The sequence below is a fragment of the Myiozetetes cayanensis genome, unplaced genomic scaffold (genome assembly GCF_022539395.1).
Source record: "Myiozetetes cayanensis isolate MyiCay16 unplaced genomic scaffold, myiCay2020 scf29, whole genome shotgun sequence".
In the NCBI taxonomy this organism is placed as follows: domain Eukaryota; kingdom Metazoa; phylum Chordata; class Aves; order Passeriformes; family Tyrannidae; genus Myiozetetes; species Myiozetetes cayanensis.
The window spans coordinates 4,316,036-4,333,715 of NW_026087510.1; positions in this window are offsets into that span (position 1 = coordinate 4,316,036).

Sequence of the window (17,680 nt, forward strand, 5' to 3'; positions counted from 1 at the left end):
GTAAATATATATATATATATGTATGTGTGGCAGCAGAATGAAGGAAAGAGCTTTAGAGGGGAGGAAAAGTTAAGTGTTAAAAAGGAGCCTGTAACCAGATACATCCCTTGAACCTCTGGGAAGGAGGAGGACATTTTAAGACAGGAGGAGGAAGCAAAGGGGATTCATGGAGGCATTTCACGGGGTTAGATGTGGTAGCAGACAGCCCAATATTATTTTCCTTCCAGTGCTTGCCTGATCCTTTACTTAGATTGGCTCCTGTTTCTTCCCCTCATTGTGCAGCCCCTGCATGAGCTGGTCTCCATGCAAAGACATTCCACCTACATTCCTTTGCCACCGGGTGAGAGGAGGGGGGGAGTGCAATTATGTGGGCTAGTGAGACACAAAAGGCTCTGCTCCACAGCTAGAGCTTATAAACTTGAGGTAACTTTTCCCCTTATATATATAAACACACCAAAAAAACCCCCACCAAACCAAGAGAGGTTGTCTACAAGGCTCTGGTTCATTCCCTCCTCTCCTACCTGCCTACAAATGAAGGTTTTTGAGCTGTAACTATCCCACTTATAAATATTTCCCTCCCCAACACTCTGTAGATCACCACAGAATAAATACTCCTGAATTTTTTTGGCAGTATCAGTGTTACTCTCTGGTTTTTTTACATGTGTCTTCTCTGTACTAACCACAGAATCCCCAAATGGTTTGGGTTGGAAGGGACCTCAAAGATCATCTCGTTCCAAACCCCTGCCCTGGGCAGGGGCACCTTCCACTAGAATGGATATTCCAGTGGGTAAGGTGTGAACAGATCTGAATGGTGCTGGGATAAAAAGGCCATGGGTGATTAATTCTGCAGGGGTACTTGAGGCATACATTTATTGGGACCTAATGGGGGCCATCATGGCATTTATCCAAGGACTTTCCAGGATACAGGTGTGACCCTGCATTTTTCCATCTTCACCAGCACCCTCGAGAGTCATGTCACTGTCCCAGCTACACCTGCTGGGAACACTCCATTATGGGCACCCCTGGAAGGGATCTTGTTCTAGAAGGAGAGATGGAGATGCAGAACCAGTGAAATCCTCCACCTGAGCAATCTGGATTCAGAAGTTCACACAAATTGGACCTTTTCCTTCTCCAGGGCAGGCTTTGCTGTCAGTGTTGTTCCACTTCTCAGCACTGCACTCCATTAGCTGTGCTTGCTCCATGGGCAGGGCTTTCCCAACGATGCTGCCCTGCTTTCCATATTGATTCCTGTGCCCCTGCACTCCTTCTTCCCATTTTGTCTAATAAGCAAATTTCATTACCTGGCTTCACAATTTTTCCTCTGGGCCATTAGAATTGCTTGACTGTATTCCTGGCAGAGCCTTTAATTAGGGATGGATCAGAACTGATGCCATTACACTGATCCATTAACCACACTCTTCCTGTGACTCCAGATGCAGGTGGTTCAGAGAAAATGTGACCTGGATCCAAATCACCGCTGAGTTCACTGTGCAAAGCCCCAGACCTCCTCAGATTTGCCAAAGATGGAGAGGAAAAGTTAAATTAAGCCAGTAACCCCCGTGGACCTCTCCCAGATTCTACCTTGGTTGTCCTGACACAGGAAACACTTCTGGTTTTATTCTGCAACCAAAGCATTTCTATTGTATAAATGATTTAATTTCTTACTGCCCTTTTTGGGAGGTGCAAAGCTAAAATAAAAATGTTACCATTTCTCTCATTTTTCACATTAAAAAAAGAAAAATCTTGTGAGGCACAGACTTTCTTCTTTTAGCACGGAGTGAATGCACCTCCCCTGAGCTGTGTGTTCTTCCCACACCTCCAGCTGTCTGTGAGTAAGGGTCAGTCACTGTGCGTGCTCTGGCACTCTGCTTGGAAGAAAAGAGGCAAGCTGAGCCTGGCAGGACCCAGCAGTCCTGCTGTGTCACACTTCCAGTCCAGTGTCCCAGCCTTTCCAAGTCCCCAGTTGCCTGGATGTGTTAACCTACAACCCCTCTGACTCCAGGGATTCTGGTTTCTGAGATAGCAGAGTATGAAACTGGTGAGCCAGGCTTGGTACATGGAATTTCCCAATTATATTCACTTTTTTCACTAACAGAATAGTCCTGAGAGCTCTCTGAAGGCCAGTCCAATTTTTAAACTTCCCTATAAAACCCAATTAGGTTGGAATCCATCAGCTGAGATGGACACTTTGGCTTTCTGTGGCCCTTTCTGTGCTGCCTTGTCCAGCAGCCTGGGCACTTGCTTAAATAAATTGCAGTCTCTTTTTAGAGCTGGACGAAGCCAGGGTGGACACAGAGGAGCTGAACACGATGATCTCACAAGAGGTGCCCTGAATTAAGTAGGAGGTTGCTATGCCACGGGACTGCTGCAGTCTCCAACAAAAGTTACACAGAATGGGGTTTTCCAAGTAAAAAACTCTGCAAGGACGCAACTTTAGCTGGTTGTGGCTGTAAAAAACCCTTGAAGTCATCTAGGATTTCATCTCTTGCCTCTTGGAACATCCACATTTACTTCCCCACGAGCAAACCAAGCAAAACCAAACAGCTTCACTTCCCCCAGGATCTTGAGTGTGTAGAATTGAACTCTGCCTCGTTCTGCTCCTCATATTTATTTATGTTGATGACACAATAAAAATAATATTTATTTTTTTCCCTTTCTTCCCTGGAATGGCTGCCCCAGGGTTTCCCCAAGGGTGGCTCAGCACCTACCTCACATCATCCACCTTGGGGGTTGGAACCAGATGGTCTTTAAGGTCTCTCTCAACCCAATCCATTCTAGAATTTTATGATCCCTCTGGAAAGTTATCCCCACCTCTCCTCCAGCCAGAGAGGGTTAATTTGGCCTTTCCCTGGACCTAGCAGGGCAGCACCTGCTAGCAGGGTGGGGTGTTCCCTCGCACAGCTTGTCAGAGGCAGATTATTATTATTATTATTTTGTGAAATAACACGTTTCTTTGTCTGTGTCCTACCCTGCAACCTTCAATCGAGCCTCGCTGCTCTCTCAGCCCTCACTGCCAATTTTGCTGCCTTTGCCTGTTTGCAGAAACCTCAACCCCGTGTTTGAATTGGCCTGCAGGATCTGTTTGAGGAGGGAGAGAGACTGAACAAAAATGGGAGGCTCTCATCCCCCCCAAAAAAGAAGTGTAATTTGCCTTTAAAGGCTCTTAAACAGCAAACACATTCTGTCTGATCCTCCTTAATAAAGTATCCCAGCAGTGCTACAGTGCCTTATTTGAGGTCTGTGCAGTCTCATTAAATTTGATGTGTCACAGAGGGCTTGGACATGTGAAAAGGGAGGGCTGCAGGAACCAGGATTGAAGTTTGCCAGAATTTGCTAAAGGAAAAATGATTCATTATGGCTTTTTCAAAATGGACACCCTTCAGGCTTTCCCGCTCCACTGATTGTGTGTGCAGGGCCAGGGAATGCCGGGCTGCTGCAGCCTGCAGATTTAACCCTGATTAACAGCTGCCTAAATTAGGGATTCTGCTTGATCTCTGAAGATGTGTGCTCTCACACTTCGGTGCCCTGAGTAGGAAGAAAAGAAAGGTTATTAAAGATTTAAGGGCTGGATGTTTCAGCTCCAAACTCCGGGGTTTGCTTTTCCTGCCGCCGCTCTGGTGTCGGGCGGCAGCTCCAGGGTTTGCCTCCCGATGTTCAGGTCTTAAAAAGCCCTCCATGGACCCACCCTTGCAGCCAGAGCAGCCCTTGAGGTGCTCAAAGCAGCATCCTGCTTCCCCAGGCTTGGGAAAGGTGCTGAGCAGCGTGTTGGGGTCATCCCTTTGGTGTGGATCCAACGCCATGGTTTGGGACTGGAATATGCTGGTGCCATGGAGCTGCACAAGAACCACTTTGGTGGGGATGTCTCATCATCCTCTCCTTAAAAGAGGCTGCCTGGGGATCTAGTTTCATGGATTTGTGCCTTGCTGGGGGCAGGTGGTCAGTGGAGGATGACTGGCCCATGTGATGTGGTCTGGGGCACAAAGCACTGTTGATGCTTTGGGATTTGTGTGTTGGAGATTGAATTCCTCTCAGTTCTTGCACTGGCTCAATCCTGAAAAAAACCTTCAGGTGTCTTCCCTGTGCTTTGCTGGGAGCAGAGCCAGTGCAGGGGGATTTCTCTCCTGCTGGTGTTGGGTAAGGAGGAAGAGGGTGGTTTGGAATGGTACCAGCGCAGAGCGATGCTATTTTGGGAAATAAGGAACAGGCAGGTGAAGTTGCACACCCAAAAAGTGATGTGTCCAGTGCTAGTGAGCATCCTTGCAGACAGAGTGTCCTGGGTCAGTGGGTCAGGAGTCAGGGAAGTGAGGGATTTCTCAGTGTTGCCACGGGAGCAGGGGTAGAGCCAGGTTTGTGGCGCTGGAAAGGTGTCAATCCTGGGAGGAGGCTGCAGTGGTGAGCTGAGAGAGCAACAGACTCCTCACACATCACACTCCCTCCTCCCTCTGTCTGAGGGCCTGCAGCAGAAAGTTCACAACACAGTCAGATTTCAATTCAAGACGCCAGAGGGGAGGAAAAAAAGAAAAAAGAAAGAAAGAAAAAAAAAAAAAAAAAAGGCAGGAAAACTGATCCCTGGTATCCATGTCCATTCCTTAGGATAGCAACAAAAAGGAGCAACCCACCAAGGGGGATTTCGTGGTGCTGCAAAGATTTCCTCTGATTTGTGGCATCTGAGTTAGGGGGGCCCAAAAGAAAAACATTTGTGCTTTTAAAAAGGTTGTAAATCACTCTCTGAATGCTCACCATTTACATTTTAAGTGAAATAGGATGTCAAACCGTTTTGCTTTATGTTTATTTTCAAATACTGTAGGCCTTACTGTCCACTTTCTGCGGTGCCTGTGCCATTTAAATCATATTGTATATAGCCAAAGATGCAGGGGAATATAAATCTCACATGGGGGTATGTATACAGCAGTGATTCTTGGGAAATGCAGCCAGCCAGAGTTCACAGTACCTGAGCTACAAGAATACAGTGATTATGCTATTTCTGTGCAGCTTTTTGGGGGGTTGTTCTTCCCCAGCACAGATTTAAGAGTAAATCCACCGAGTTGGGTGGTGCGACAGAGGTATAAAATGCATGTAAACGAGATCTTTTAATTTCAGGGAGCGAATTTCAGCTGTAGACTCTTACAGATGCCGTGTGATAAATACAGTCTCTCAACTGGCATATTCAAACAAAGCATTAAAGCGCTCACACTTCCTGTTGGAGAAGTATTTTATTCCTCTCCCCTTTATTTATACAGCGTGGCAGAGAGAGAGAGAGGGAGAGCAGAAATAAATTTCACCGGCTTCTCACTGCCTCATCAGCGGCAGAGACACACAGGAACAAGATGAAACACTGTTCAAATAAAATGTAAATTTAACTTGCACGCCTTGTCCAGTGAAACACTGCGAGACTTGGCGAGGGATAACAGGCGCAATATGGAGAGCTAGACGGGGCCGCAGGAGGGATGGGCCTGGTTGTGGGCCAGCACTAAATGAACTGAGGGAGGTGGGGGTATCAGGATACAGCCTTTGGGCTCGGCTCCATCCCCAGTGTCCGTGCTGGAAGCAGGCACAGCCATTCCCTGAGCCCTGGCGCTGGTGGGGTTTGGTTTCTCTTGGAGCTGCGCCTCGTTCGTGCTCCTCTTGGTCGTGAGGAAGGTGGGAGATCCCACTTAAGGCTGTTTGGGAAGTGCTCTCTGCTGCAGGACCTCTGGCCTTGGGGGAGGTTGTGCCTTTTCAACTGCTCCCCAGATCAGAGGATTTTATGGAATCACAGAACATCCTGAGTTGGGAGGGAGCCACAAAGACCATCGAGTCCAACTCCTGCCCTGCACAGACACCCCAACGATCCCACCCTGTCCCTGAGAGCGTTGTTCCTGAGCTCAGCCTTGGTGCTGTGACCACTGCCCTGGGGAGCTCTAGAGCCCCATCACTCCAACCTGCTTCTAGTTATGAGTATCATGTGGGTGTAAATCCTGCTCTGCCTTGGAGGTGTCCTGCAGGTGACAAAGGATTTAGGGATGGAGCCGTGGTCAGTGTGACCTGTCGTGCCTCTGCTCTGCAGGAGCCCCTGCCAAGCCCAACTATGCTGCTGATGCAGGCAGGGCAGGATCTGTGCCCAGTTCATGCTTTCTGCACAGAGGAACTCGCTGTGTTCTTAGGGAAAATACTTCTCCACCAGCAGAGTAATGAGAGGTTTGGATTGCCTCGCCTTGGAAATAAAGGCACTGCTCCCCTGACTTCAGGAAAACCAGGGTTTGCATCACCTGAACCCTCATCTCCAGTGCACACCAGTTAGAAAGGGCCAGGTGAGGGGGCAGTGTCCCCCCCTGCAAAGCTGCACCTGCACTGGAGCCATCCCAGTACTGTACAAACCCCGTTAAACCAGAGCCATCGGAAATTTGATTTGCAGTTACTGCTCTGCCTTAATTTGTACCCTTCTGTCTCACAGTGAAGCTGGGAACTCAGCTCAGAGACAGTGCTAGATCTTCCCTGAGCCACCCTCCTGGTTAATTAAAAGATATTCTCCCCTATAGCTTCTAGCCCAAATCCCATTTACCAGGCTTTCTCATGGGCAAAGAAAAGCTGAAATTCAAGCTATAAGGCTAAACAGATCCACATTGTGCTGCAGAGAAGGAGAAAAAAAAAACAACACACCAAAACCAGCCCACATCACAATTCAGTTAGCTGCTTAAAACCCTGCCTCGCTTATTGCCATTGTTATAAAACCTAATAAATCATGAGATTACTTTCTCAGGGTCCTAGGAGCTATCCTGCAGGGGGAGAGATTTACATCAGGATGTTGGCTCAGCACACTTTCAGATCAGTGGCCCCAAATAAACCCCCCCCTTCAACCCAAGCCTTGCTCGCCAGGGATTTGCACAGGCTTGGGGGGGAGTTCTGGTGGGGGGTTGGAAGGGCTGTGAAGCCTCCCAAGCATTTTAGGGAGCTTAGAAAGCTCTGCTGGTTTGTATCTCATGTTTTCTGCTGCTGAAGAGGCTTTGCAGTCACCCAGATCCCGTGATACTTCTGAAACTTGGATAGAAGCACTCATTATTATTCTGCCTCATATTTTGTAAGGGATGTTTCTCAGCTCTTTAGCATCAGTAGGTCTGACAGCCCTTGGGATTGAGAGTGGGGTGGAAAAGGTTGTTGTGCTGTTTCTGTGTTGGACTCGGTGTGTCTGTTGTTCTTCCAAATTCCCCGGGATTGGGGAACTCTGCTTAACAACTGTTCATGCCTAAAGAAATTGTGGGTGTCATTCCACCCAAATTCGTGCTTATGTTAGAGATATTTTGATAAGCAGCTGATGGAATAAAACTGAAAAACCTGTATACACATTGGGATGAATCAAGAAGCCCCTACTCTAAAAATCTCATTTTTAAGGAAGACTCATAGTTTTTGTTACAATATTCCCAAGAATCCTGATGACTGAGTGTGTAGCATCCTGCAGGCAGTGAGATTGACCTCATGTCCAGGTTTGTCTGTGGAAAATAAGCTGAATTTGGATAGACCTGCAGTAAAACAGGAGTGTCAGTCCAGGTTTCTCACAGGACACGGGTGTGACAGTGGGAGAGCTCAGGAGCTCTTCCCAGCTCTGCCAGTGACCTGTTGGGTGGCTGGGGAGAGTCTTTTAATCTATTTCTCTCTGCTTTCATCTATTTAGATGGCAAAGGCTTTGAGGATGAAACGGGCTCTGTGTGTGTGTGTGCAGTGCTGAGCACCACGGGGTCCTGCCCCACGCTGGGGCCGGGGCACCGAGCCCCACGGTGATGGAAATGAATCCAGGATGAAGCCACACAATTCCCTGGCTGTCAGTGCAGCCACAGCAGCTGACAGCAGCCCAGCACCTGGGCCTAAATTTAGCTTGAGACCTGACACACTCTTCAAGCCAAACTGGGACAACCCTGGGCGAGCAGAGAGGAGCAATTCAGAGATAACATATTCCAGGTCTTTCTCATTACAATTCTCCTCATGCAAGATTATCTTTGATTTTTTTCCATAGCTCCTCCACACTGGCAGCCAGAGGCTTTGTTTAAAACACATCCATCATTATCACTGTAATGTATTATTATTATTATAACTTATTCATTCATATAGCATTTTTCTCACAACAACCCAGGAATCAAAGTGGTTTACACTTTGCAGCCTGAAAGCAATCTGAAAGGAGAAATTAAGGGGGTGGGGGGGATGATGGTAAAAATACTTAAGTGAATCTGTGAAACTGGTTTGAGGTTCACAGTGAAAACTCCAGGTGTAAGTAGAAAGGTAGGAAAATAATGGTGAGGAGCTGGGGTGGCTGAGAAAGAAACTACAATGTCATGTAACATTATATGAAAGAGAATTTAGAGCAGGCTTTGCCTCATCTCTGCCTTGGAGGATGTTCTCCAGGTAGCTGTGTGATACACAATAGCTCATCTCTGCAACAGGAATCCAGATCTTGCTTCAGCACAGGGGCATTTGGGAGTTAAGGTATAGATTTATAGCATAATTAATGAGGATGGAGGCTGATGCCTTAGCAGAATTCCAGTGATACTCACATTTTAGGTTCTGCAGGTCTGTGCTTTCTCTGCAGCTACATAAATAGAAAGCCAGAACAAAAGAGCAAAACCCCACAACCTCTAAAAGAAGGGACTTGGTACAGTGTGAGGTCAGTGCAAACAGCTGTGAATGGAGGGGAGGTGAAACCCAAACAAAACCCTAATTGTGCCCTTGTCAAAGAGTAAAACTGTCTCACATCTGCATCACTCCAATCAAAGACAGCAAAACACCTAAAACAGCTTGTATGACATCTTGATTTCAGATTTATCCAGACTCAGAGAACCCTGGAGCCTTCAATAATTCATTGTTTTCTCCTCTTAATTTCCTCTCCTGCTCCGAACGTGCCCCGTGCCGTGCGTTTCGTGCTCAAGGTTCTGCTCAAGGTGATTCTGTTTGTGCAGCTTTCAGGTGCAGCTTTCAGATGCAGCATCTTCCCCTTTTTAATTTTAATGCAGCATTTTGAGGATGTCTCCTGCAAACCTTCGCTGTCTGCTTTGTGGAGCATCAGGAAGGCAGGAAAAGATATGACTAAGGAAGATTATGATATCATTCTGGTTAAGTGCAAATGCATTTTATAAAATGCTTTGGCTTCTTACCAAGAGGAAGTGACAGATGATCTTTGGCAATTTTATTAATGCATCTTTTCTGTGTTGTTCTGCACAGCCCCATTATTTATTTTCTATAAGCAGACAAGGACCAGCATCATTTTTCTAAATCTTTCCTGTCTCCTCTCAAAGAATCTCATATATTTGGAAAATTGTATCCCAGATCTGAACGATTTTTTTTTCCCCTTTATATATGGAATCTTTCTTTGAATATCTGCCCAGTGGTTATTTTATATTATCATTTGCATGGTTCAGCTTCCCCCTTGATTCCACAGCAAGATTAGAGTAGAACAGCCACCATCCCAGCATGTATTAACAGGTCTGTTACCTGTTTAGGAGTTCACCTACACGTCTCTTGAGAGCTGTCATGTTCCCAACTAGAAAATGAGGAAGAGAGGCACAGTGGCCAAGAATTTCCTGGACAACTTCCTAAGCAATGTTGATGACAGCCAAGAACCAGCTCCTCTGTCACCACCAGCTCTCTGGTGTCTTCCCTCAGGGTGACCTGTGAGGTGAACAGGAATGGCTGGGCTGTAAAATCTGTTTCTTTGGGTGTTTGCTCCAAAACCAAGGGGGCTTTTCTTCTTTTCTGCCCTGATTTCCTTCCATCACAAGTTCAGGGCTTTCTCCAGTGGGATGGGAGGCAGTTTATCCTACCTAAGACTGAAAAACAAAGGTGTCCATCTGTCCAGCAATGCAGAATGAACCCAAGTGTCCTTGTGCTCCAAAGGCCACGTGGTGTTTTTGCCATTGGAATAGGCATGGGGCTAATTACAGTATCAGGGAAATGCTGAGAGACTAGTCAAATACAAAATATTCAATTCATTTAATATTCCTGATGAATAGGCAAATTACTCTAATCACATTAGTTATTCTATTCATTTATTAGCTAAGAGTGATTAGTGGTGAATAGCTGTAAGATGATCTTCCAGGTGCAAAAATTAGGCATCTATAGTTTCATGATGTTTATTTTCAGCTGAAGATAATTGTCTCTTTAGCTCCTCTCAGACGTACACACACACTGACACACACAGATACACTCTCTTTTGTCCAGGCTTCAGAAAAAAAGGTAGGGAAAAAAACCCAGGGCTGGCACACAGGTGTGGAGAGATAAGGCCAATTCACCACAGAATTTAACAGGATTTATTTAAAAAACAGTTGGGAAGAGATTTCTCAAAGATTATGCCAAGTTAATGCAAAGGGATTTGGCTCTGGGTTCCCAGGGAGAGCACTGATAATGCCATTTTAAGCAGCGGGCTCTGCTCCGTTCATGCTTGATTTGGTTGCGCTGGTGAGCTGCAGCTCGGCTTTATCCCAGCACAAATGGGACACAGACCCCTCGTGTGACAGTGGCACTGCCACACTGCTCCTCTGCCTGCTCCCTCACCGGCCACCAGGTACTCTCCCACTGGATAAATGCAGAATTAGAGACCAGGTTGGGTTGGGAGGGACCTTAAAGCTCATCCAGTCCTTCCCCCTGCCACAGGCAGGGACACCTTCCACAGGGCCAGGTTGCTCCAAGTCCCGTCCAACTTGACCTTGAGAGCTTCCAAGGATGGGGAATCCACAACTTCTCGGTGTCAGGGCCTCACCAGCTCCACAGGGAAGAACTTCTTCCCAATATCCCACCTAACCCTGCCCTCCTTCAGCTTAAGCTGCTGTGCAAAGTCAGGGTGGCTGATTTACAGACAGCACACAAGTCCGTAAATTTACCTTGCTGGTGTGCACAGATGACTCCAAAACTTGAGGAAGAGAATCAAAACTGGCTGAGATTCTGCCTGAAATAATTTATAGAAGTCCAACAAAATATAAGAAAAAAAAAAATCATCATTGTGGTTATCCTGGGATGGGCAGTTAAGGACCAACAGGCACATCCAGCAGTGCACAAGTAACAGGGTAGCAGAGAAAAGCAGGGATTTGAATTGGAAGAGACCTTAGAGATTCTCATTCCACCTCCTTCCACACCTTCTACTAGCCCAGGTTGTTCCAAGCCCCATCCAACCTGGCCTTGGACACTTCCAGGGATGGGGCAGCCACAGATTCCCTGGGGAAGGGGCAGTGTGAGAGCCAGGTGAGAGGGAATTTCCACATATTTAAACCTTGGCTCTCACGCTGCTGTCTCGGGACTCGTCTCTCAGCTCATATCTTGGGGCCTGATGGGTTTCACTGGGGCTCTGCACCAGTTTGTCTGTGGGCATTAAACTGCAAGATGAAGAGCTGGGATTGCAAGAGAGGCATTTCACTTATTTCCCCAAGTAGAAAATCGATGGGCAACAGTATTTGGACAGCAAATTGACAGGAGTATTTACTCCTCGATTGCACCCGGCGCTGCCGGGGTGCGTTAATTCAATGTTCTCATGCACTTCCAGGATGTTATGCTAAGCAAAGGCTGAGCTGTCATTACATTTTTATGAAGTCAATGCAGTTTCTAACAGCTCAGAAAAAAGAATTTACAAGAATTGATCAAATATCTCATTTTTCCTGAGAGAATCTGCTCCTCTGGATTTCCCTGAGCTGTCAGCTCGCATTGATATGATCTGATTGATGCTGTTTGCCACATTAAGAAACGTTGGGAGCTAATCTGTTTTAATCCCATTCTCTGTTTTTAATATAATACTCTTGAAGGTAACTGAAGGTTATTACTTATTTTAAATAGCTTAAATATTTGTGTCAAAACATTGTCCTGAAAGGTTCAAATCCAGCCTTTGCCACATGGCTGGGGAAAAGAAAAAAAGAAAACCCCCAAACCACCAATGTTGAGACCATTTGGAATGATCTAATCCATGCTTCAAATCCCTTTGTTCTCCTGTTCCCTTGCAGTGTTGGAGAGTTGGAGTGCTATTTATTAGATAGTTACAGGGGGTGCTGGCTGCTAAGGAGTTTCTTCTCGAGGCTGTTTGGGGAGGCTGCATTTTTCAAACTCACATTTTACTCCCAGTTTGGATGAAAACTGCCATATCACAAGGCATTTTCTAGGGAAAGGAGGACCCGTCACTGCTCCCTGGGGAATGTTCCCTTATATTAAACTGGCACCTTTATTGCTGGGGGACAAAACTGTGGTTTTCCAGGACTTTAAAACCAGTATTTGGGGGATTGGATTTAAAAAAAAAAAAAAAAAAAACAAGTCCCTGGGTAATGGGAGTTGTACGTTATCTTAGAGGAATCATTTATCTCTGTGCCAGTTGTTTAGCTGGGTTTGCCAAGCTTGAAAATTTAGATTTATTGGTGCCAACAACAGGAATGGAAGCGTTTTTAACGGGCTTGTGCTTTATGGAGGTGATGAGGAAAAGCCAAAGAAAGTCGGGAGGTGGCTGGAATCGTACAACAATTACTTTTTTTGTCTTGGTTTTCTAATTTTTTAAAGAAAAAATTTAGATTGCCGAAAGAAAAGGGGATTTTTTTGGTTTTTAGGGGGATGCAAGACGTAAGATGCTGGATACGGTGCAGGCAAAACGGGTCCAGCGTTCCACCGGGGAACTGATGTCAGGGCTTTACACTCCCGACGAAACACGACATCTGAACCTGGGGGTGGCACCTTTTGGTGCCTGAGCTGTGCTGGAGCGCTTTGCTGAGGCCAGTCGGTGCCTCCTCATCCTCCCAGCACCTCTCCCTGCCCGAAGGTGCCGGGCTCAGGACGGGTCCCCCTCCGGCACCCTGGCGCTCGTGTTTCACCAGCGATGCCATTGTTTACCCCACACGCTCCGACAGGGCTTGCACTGGCTTCGCAGGAGCAGATGTGAAGCACAATCTTGGACGCCTTCCCAGCCCTCGCTCCGAGCCTCCAAGTGCTCAGTATTTCCTGCACGGAGCGAGTCTAGTCTGACACAATGCCAGCTGCGCTCAGCGCGCTCTCGCAGCCAGCGCTCGGTGCCTGGGTGGCTGCGGGCTCGCAGCACAAAACCAGCGCCTTCCAGGCCTGCTCCCCACCTCGTTTTCTCCCCCCTCACCCGCAAGACACCCAGGGTTACCTTTGGCAATGCTGCACGGAGCGGGGCGGTGGGGTGGGAGGAGGCAGCAGTGGGGAGATGGGGCTGTTGTGCCCCCTGTGCACCTGCTGAAACAGCTGCCACCAGACCTGCTCTGGCCCAGCACGGCCCCTCAGGGCCCAACCCACGGTGGCTTTCTGGTCCAAGCTGTCCCAGCTGTGCTCCAGAGAAAGGGGGGGTTTTGCCTGCTTTTGGTTAAGCCCCCCCCCAGATTCAGAGCGAACAGCCCCACGTGCGTTTATGGTTTATGTAGATCAAGCAGAGCGGTGAACATCGAGTTCCTTCCTGCCAAGTTTTTTCCCCCCCTGCTACAGTACATAGTCCACTTAAGAGCTACAATCTGGTTGCTTCATTTGCTTTCAAATTCGGTTTCCCATTTGTTCCTCCAAGACATTTGGGTAAGTGGCAGCATCTGTCTTATGTTTGTGTTATTCACACTGAATTTCCAAATGGACGTTTCAAATGGGTGCAAGATGCTACTCTGGCTTGAAAATCAGACTTCTCCAGGCTGTGCTTGACTTATTAGATGTTAAATAGGCTGAGTTTTGATGCGGGGCTAGATGGAAGACCTCCAGAGCAGCAGTGGAGCCTGTGCAAGGAGCGTTTTTCCTGCTGAACCTCCATCAGCACTGCTGTAGGAGGGTCACAGTGATGACGGTGCTGCTGGAAGGGCCACGGCCAAACCCCGTGTCTTCAGGCTCCCTGAAAGGTCACCTGTCTGTCTCTGTGAAATAATGGAGGGTGTTCAACCCTGATGGCTTGGTCGGGTCTCAACCCCGGGATGAGCCGCATTCCGCTGGCCCAGGGGCCCTCTAGTGGCATTCCCGGCTGGATCTGCTCAGCCTGTCTCCTCCTCGGGTGGGCAATCCGGGGTGATGTCCCTTGCTGCGGTGGCCTGTCACCAACAGGAGCCCATCACTCTCTGCATCCTCCCCTGGGACCCTTCCACGCGGCCAAAGCCCGTGTGGGGTGTGAGTAATGCTGAAACCACCCTGCCAGGCTCCTCAGAATCCTGCCTGGAGTGTTACTGGGTTAGGGGGGCACAGCAGCCCCCTCCCTGCCTGCTCTGCACCTCCTCAGGCACCTCGTGCCGAGCGCTCCCTCCGAAGGTTTCTCCCTCGGTGTAGCTGATGTGGCTCAACCTCCCCCGTCCCTGCTTTGTGCTCCGTCCTCCAACAGCATTTCTGATCCCAGGGTTGTGTTTTCCTGGGAGGAGGCAAACGTGGGTTTCATCTCTACCATTTTTAGCAGGGGTTTGTGCTCTGAGCTGCGGGAATGAGCCGTGTGGGAATGGGGCAGGTCAGGAGCTGGGAGTTTTCCTTGCCTGTGAGCAAAAGAAACACCTGGGCTTTGCTGGGAAGGCTCTGTTCTTCACTTAATCATTTCCACAGTTCTTCCTGTATTTCCCTCTTTTTTGTTGTTCTTCAGTGTTTTTCCATCATTTCTGCAGTTTCTAGGCCCCCTTTTCACCCTGTTTGTAAATAAATCTGCCTCAGTCCATCCCCTTTTCCCTTAATCAATTTTTGAAGGTGTCAGAGAAATGGTTCAGATGTTCCCAGCAGCAAATAGAAGCTTTGAGTTGTTCCCTGTTGGTTCTACTCCTTATCCCTTTCATTTACAGTGGGGGGGGAAATACAGATAATTGCAGATCCTCTACATCTCAAACCGTTTGTGGTGATAGTTACAATTATCCAAAATAATTGGCAGAAAGATCTGTGGACTTAGTGTGCTGGGCTAAATTAATACTCTTAGTGCTAGAATTTTAAGAGCCTGTGTTTGTGACATTGCCTGGGCTGGATCTTCTAAAACAGGCTAAATTGGCCATGCTGGCCATAAGGAGGCATTAAAAGGTTTCTGGTGTCATTTTGGATTGAAGTTTATCTGAACAGCCATTAGGAAAGACAGGGAGAAATATCATTTGCACCCACAGGAATCTCTTCTTGACAGAGCTTTACACCCCTCAGCCCTCAAAGACTTTAAACAGAGACAAAATTTTCATCTTTAAAGCCGTGCCCAGGGTTGTCCAGGCTGTGCTCCCGGGAAGTCAATCTTCAGCAGTGTTTCCCCTCCAGTTTGCAAGTAAAAAGCCTCTTTTGCCTTCCACTGTCTCCATGGGAGGCCACTGCCTCACATATGGGATGGCAGAAGCTCATTTCTGGTAGTTCAAGGGAGAGGAAAACATCTGTAATTCCTGGGCAGGAGTTACCCTTCCCTGGAGGAGCAGCACTGCCTGACTGATGAACCCACGTCCCTGTCCCCCAACAATAAGTGCAAAACGTTCCTCAAATCCAACATTTGGGAATGATAAGATACCGAACTTGAGGTCAGACTCACCCAGGGACTGTGAAAATCTGATGCTTTGAAAGGTGGGCTTGGGCACTCTTTGGATGGAGCCACTCGAAACCTGCAGGAAAGGGAGATGGGGAAGGGATGGGGGGCGGTGCAGACAGAGCAGCTCAGAGAACAGAACCACGGCTCCGGCTCCTGCCAAGAGACCTCACTCCCCCCACCAGCCAGACTGTGGGGAGAAAGACATTGGGAGTGAAGGGCTGACAGAGACTGACAGGAGCTTAGCACCCTGCTGGATCCAGCATTTGGAAAGGGGCGATGAAAGAGAGAACTCTCCGCGCTGCGACGGCGGCGCAGCCCCCGGTGCAGCCCTTTGTCTGAGGGATGCCAGCGAAGGCTGTGCCAAGGTGCTTTTCCCTGACCATCTGCCTGATGAGCCCACATGCCAGGGTTGATGCAATCCAAAGCCTGATAGCACACAGGGCCCCGCTGGTTTATGAGGATCCGTTTCGCAATTAAAACAAATATTTGGGATTTCTCCTAAATGAAGGGGCCAAGTCCTCGGAAGGAAAGTCTGGCGGGTCTGAGAGGGATAAAGAGGCTCCCCTTGCTCTTGTGGCAGAGGGAAATAGCACCAAGATTCAAGGAGTGCAGAGGTCACGTATATAATTTTTTAAAAAATCATGCTGGACTTGAATAAAAAGAACTATAGAAACACTAAAAATCCAGAGTGCTCCTGGGTAAAAGGCAGGTCCTCTCCCTTCTGCTCAGCTTAGATCTCCCAGTGATAGCCAAGGCAGAAAAAGTAGAAGCCATGCAGTTCCCAGGAATGCTTTGGCTTCACGTTTCCTTTACAATGCGCCACAGGACACCTGGGAAGAAAACTCCATCCTGGCTCAGACTGGGTCGTTTTCCCTCTTCCACCCCAGCACTCAAGGGCAGCACTTCTTGCAGCAAGGCTTGATGTTTCCTGAGCTTCCTTCTAGTGCTACCACCATGTTAAACAAATGCATATGCTTCCTGCAGTTCCTTGGCAGTCCTCTGAATGTCTCCTCCATGGTAATGAGGAGGTCTGGCGTGCCACTGTGCAATCCAATGGTCTCACACCCCGACAGAGCTCAGCTGCAGGTCGTATGTTCCCCTCTGAACCATATTTTCTGATGAAAAACCTTTTTTGGCTGCAGCCTCACAGCCAGCTCGAGCGAAGTCAGCGAGGCAGAGGGAAACGAGTTGGCCGAGATGAAACCGAGAGTTGGGAGTGGAGCTGGGACTGCAGAGGGGTCTCAGGGACTGGGATGGTGGTTCTTTAGAGCTGTGGTTGGTTGAAGGGCACAGCAGCAGCGGTGCAAACCCACCCTGTTAGTGCCAGGCACACCTTCATCTGCAGAGAGAGGGAAGAAAACCAACTCCCCTGCGTGGTGTTGCACATCCCAGGGTTAATCCTTGGGCTCGTGGAAGAACCTCCAGGGTGCTGGACTTAATCCATCGTGTGCCTGAGATGTGCCAGCAGCTGTGAAATGGATTTTTTTTGGTTCACCTTGATCCAGGGAGGGAGGGTGGGCTCTAAGCAGTGAATGCTCTTGAGACTCTGTAGCTTAACATGATGTGGATTTGGCTTCACTACCTGGTGTTATGTGCTACCTGCTCTCCCCCTTTTTAAGCTGTGCTGTAAAAACGAGTGTGGGACCTTTTTTTTCTCCCCTCCTGGCAGGGTTCTGGCTGTCATTCTCTGTGGATGGCTTCTAGACACATATTCCTTTGTTTAGGAAGACCCTGTATTATGTTGACACAGCAGCATGTGGCACTGGAAAAGGAAATAGGAAAGGCTTTTGAACACAAACTGGACTGGTGGTAGAAGAATGCAGGGGTTTGCAGACAGCCCCGTGGCCTCTCAGGGGGAGAGGTGATTAAATATTAGGGAACAGTTTCAAATGAAGTTGAAAATTCAGATCTGCCTCTCTGCTCTCTGCAGAATGTGGGACAGGAAGCCTTGATGATTCATTCCATTTGTAGGGCATTTACCAAGGTAGGTTCAATATTAGTGCAGTGAAGTTCCAGAGGGGCATTTTTGGATATTAGGGGGGACCAGAACAAGGAAAAACCCCATGGAAGCACTTCAGGAAACCCTGTGGAAGCCCTTCAGGTTCTTTGCCTCCTTCTTGCATCGTGTCACTTCATGGTGCAGTAACTCCCACTCCCTAAGCCTCAGTTTCTCCTCTGGGAATATTAATGCTTATTGGTAAAGTGCTTTCAGGGTTTGTCCATGAATTTTTAAAA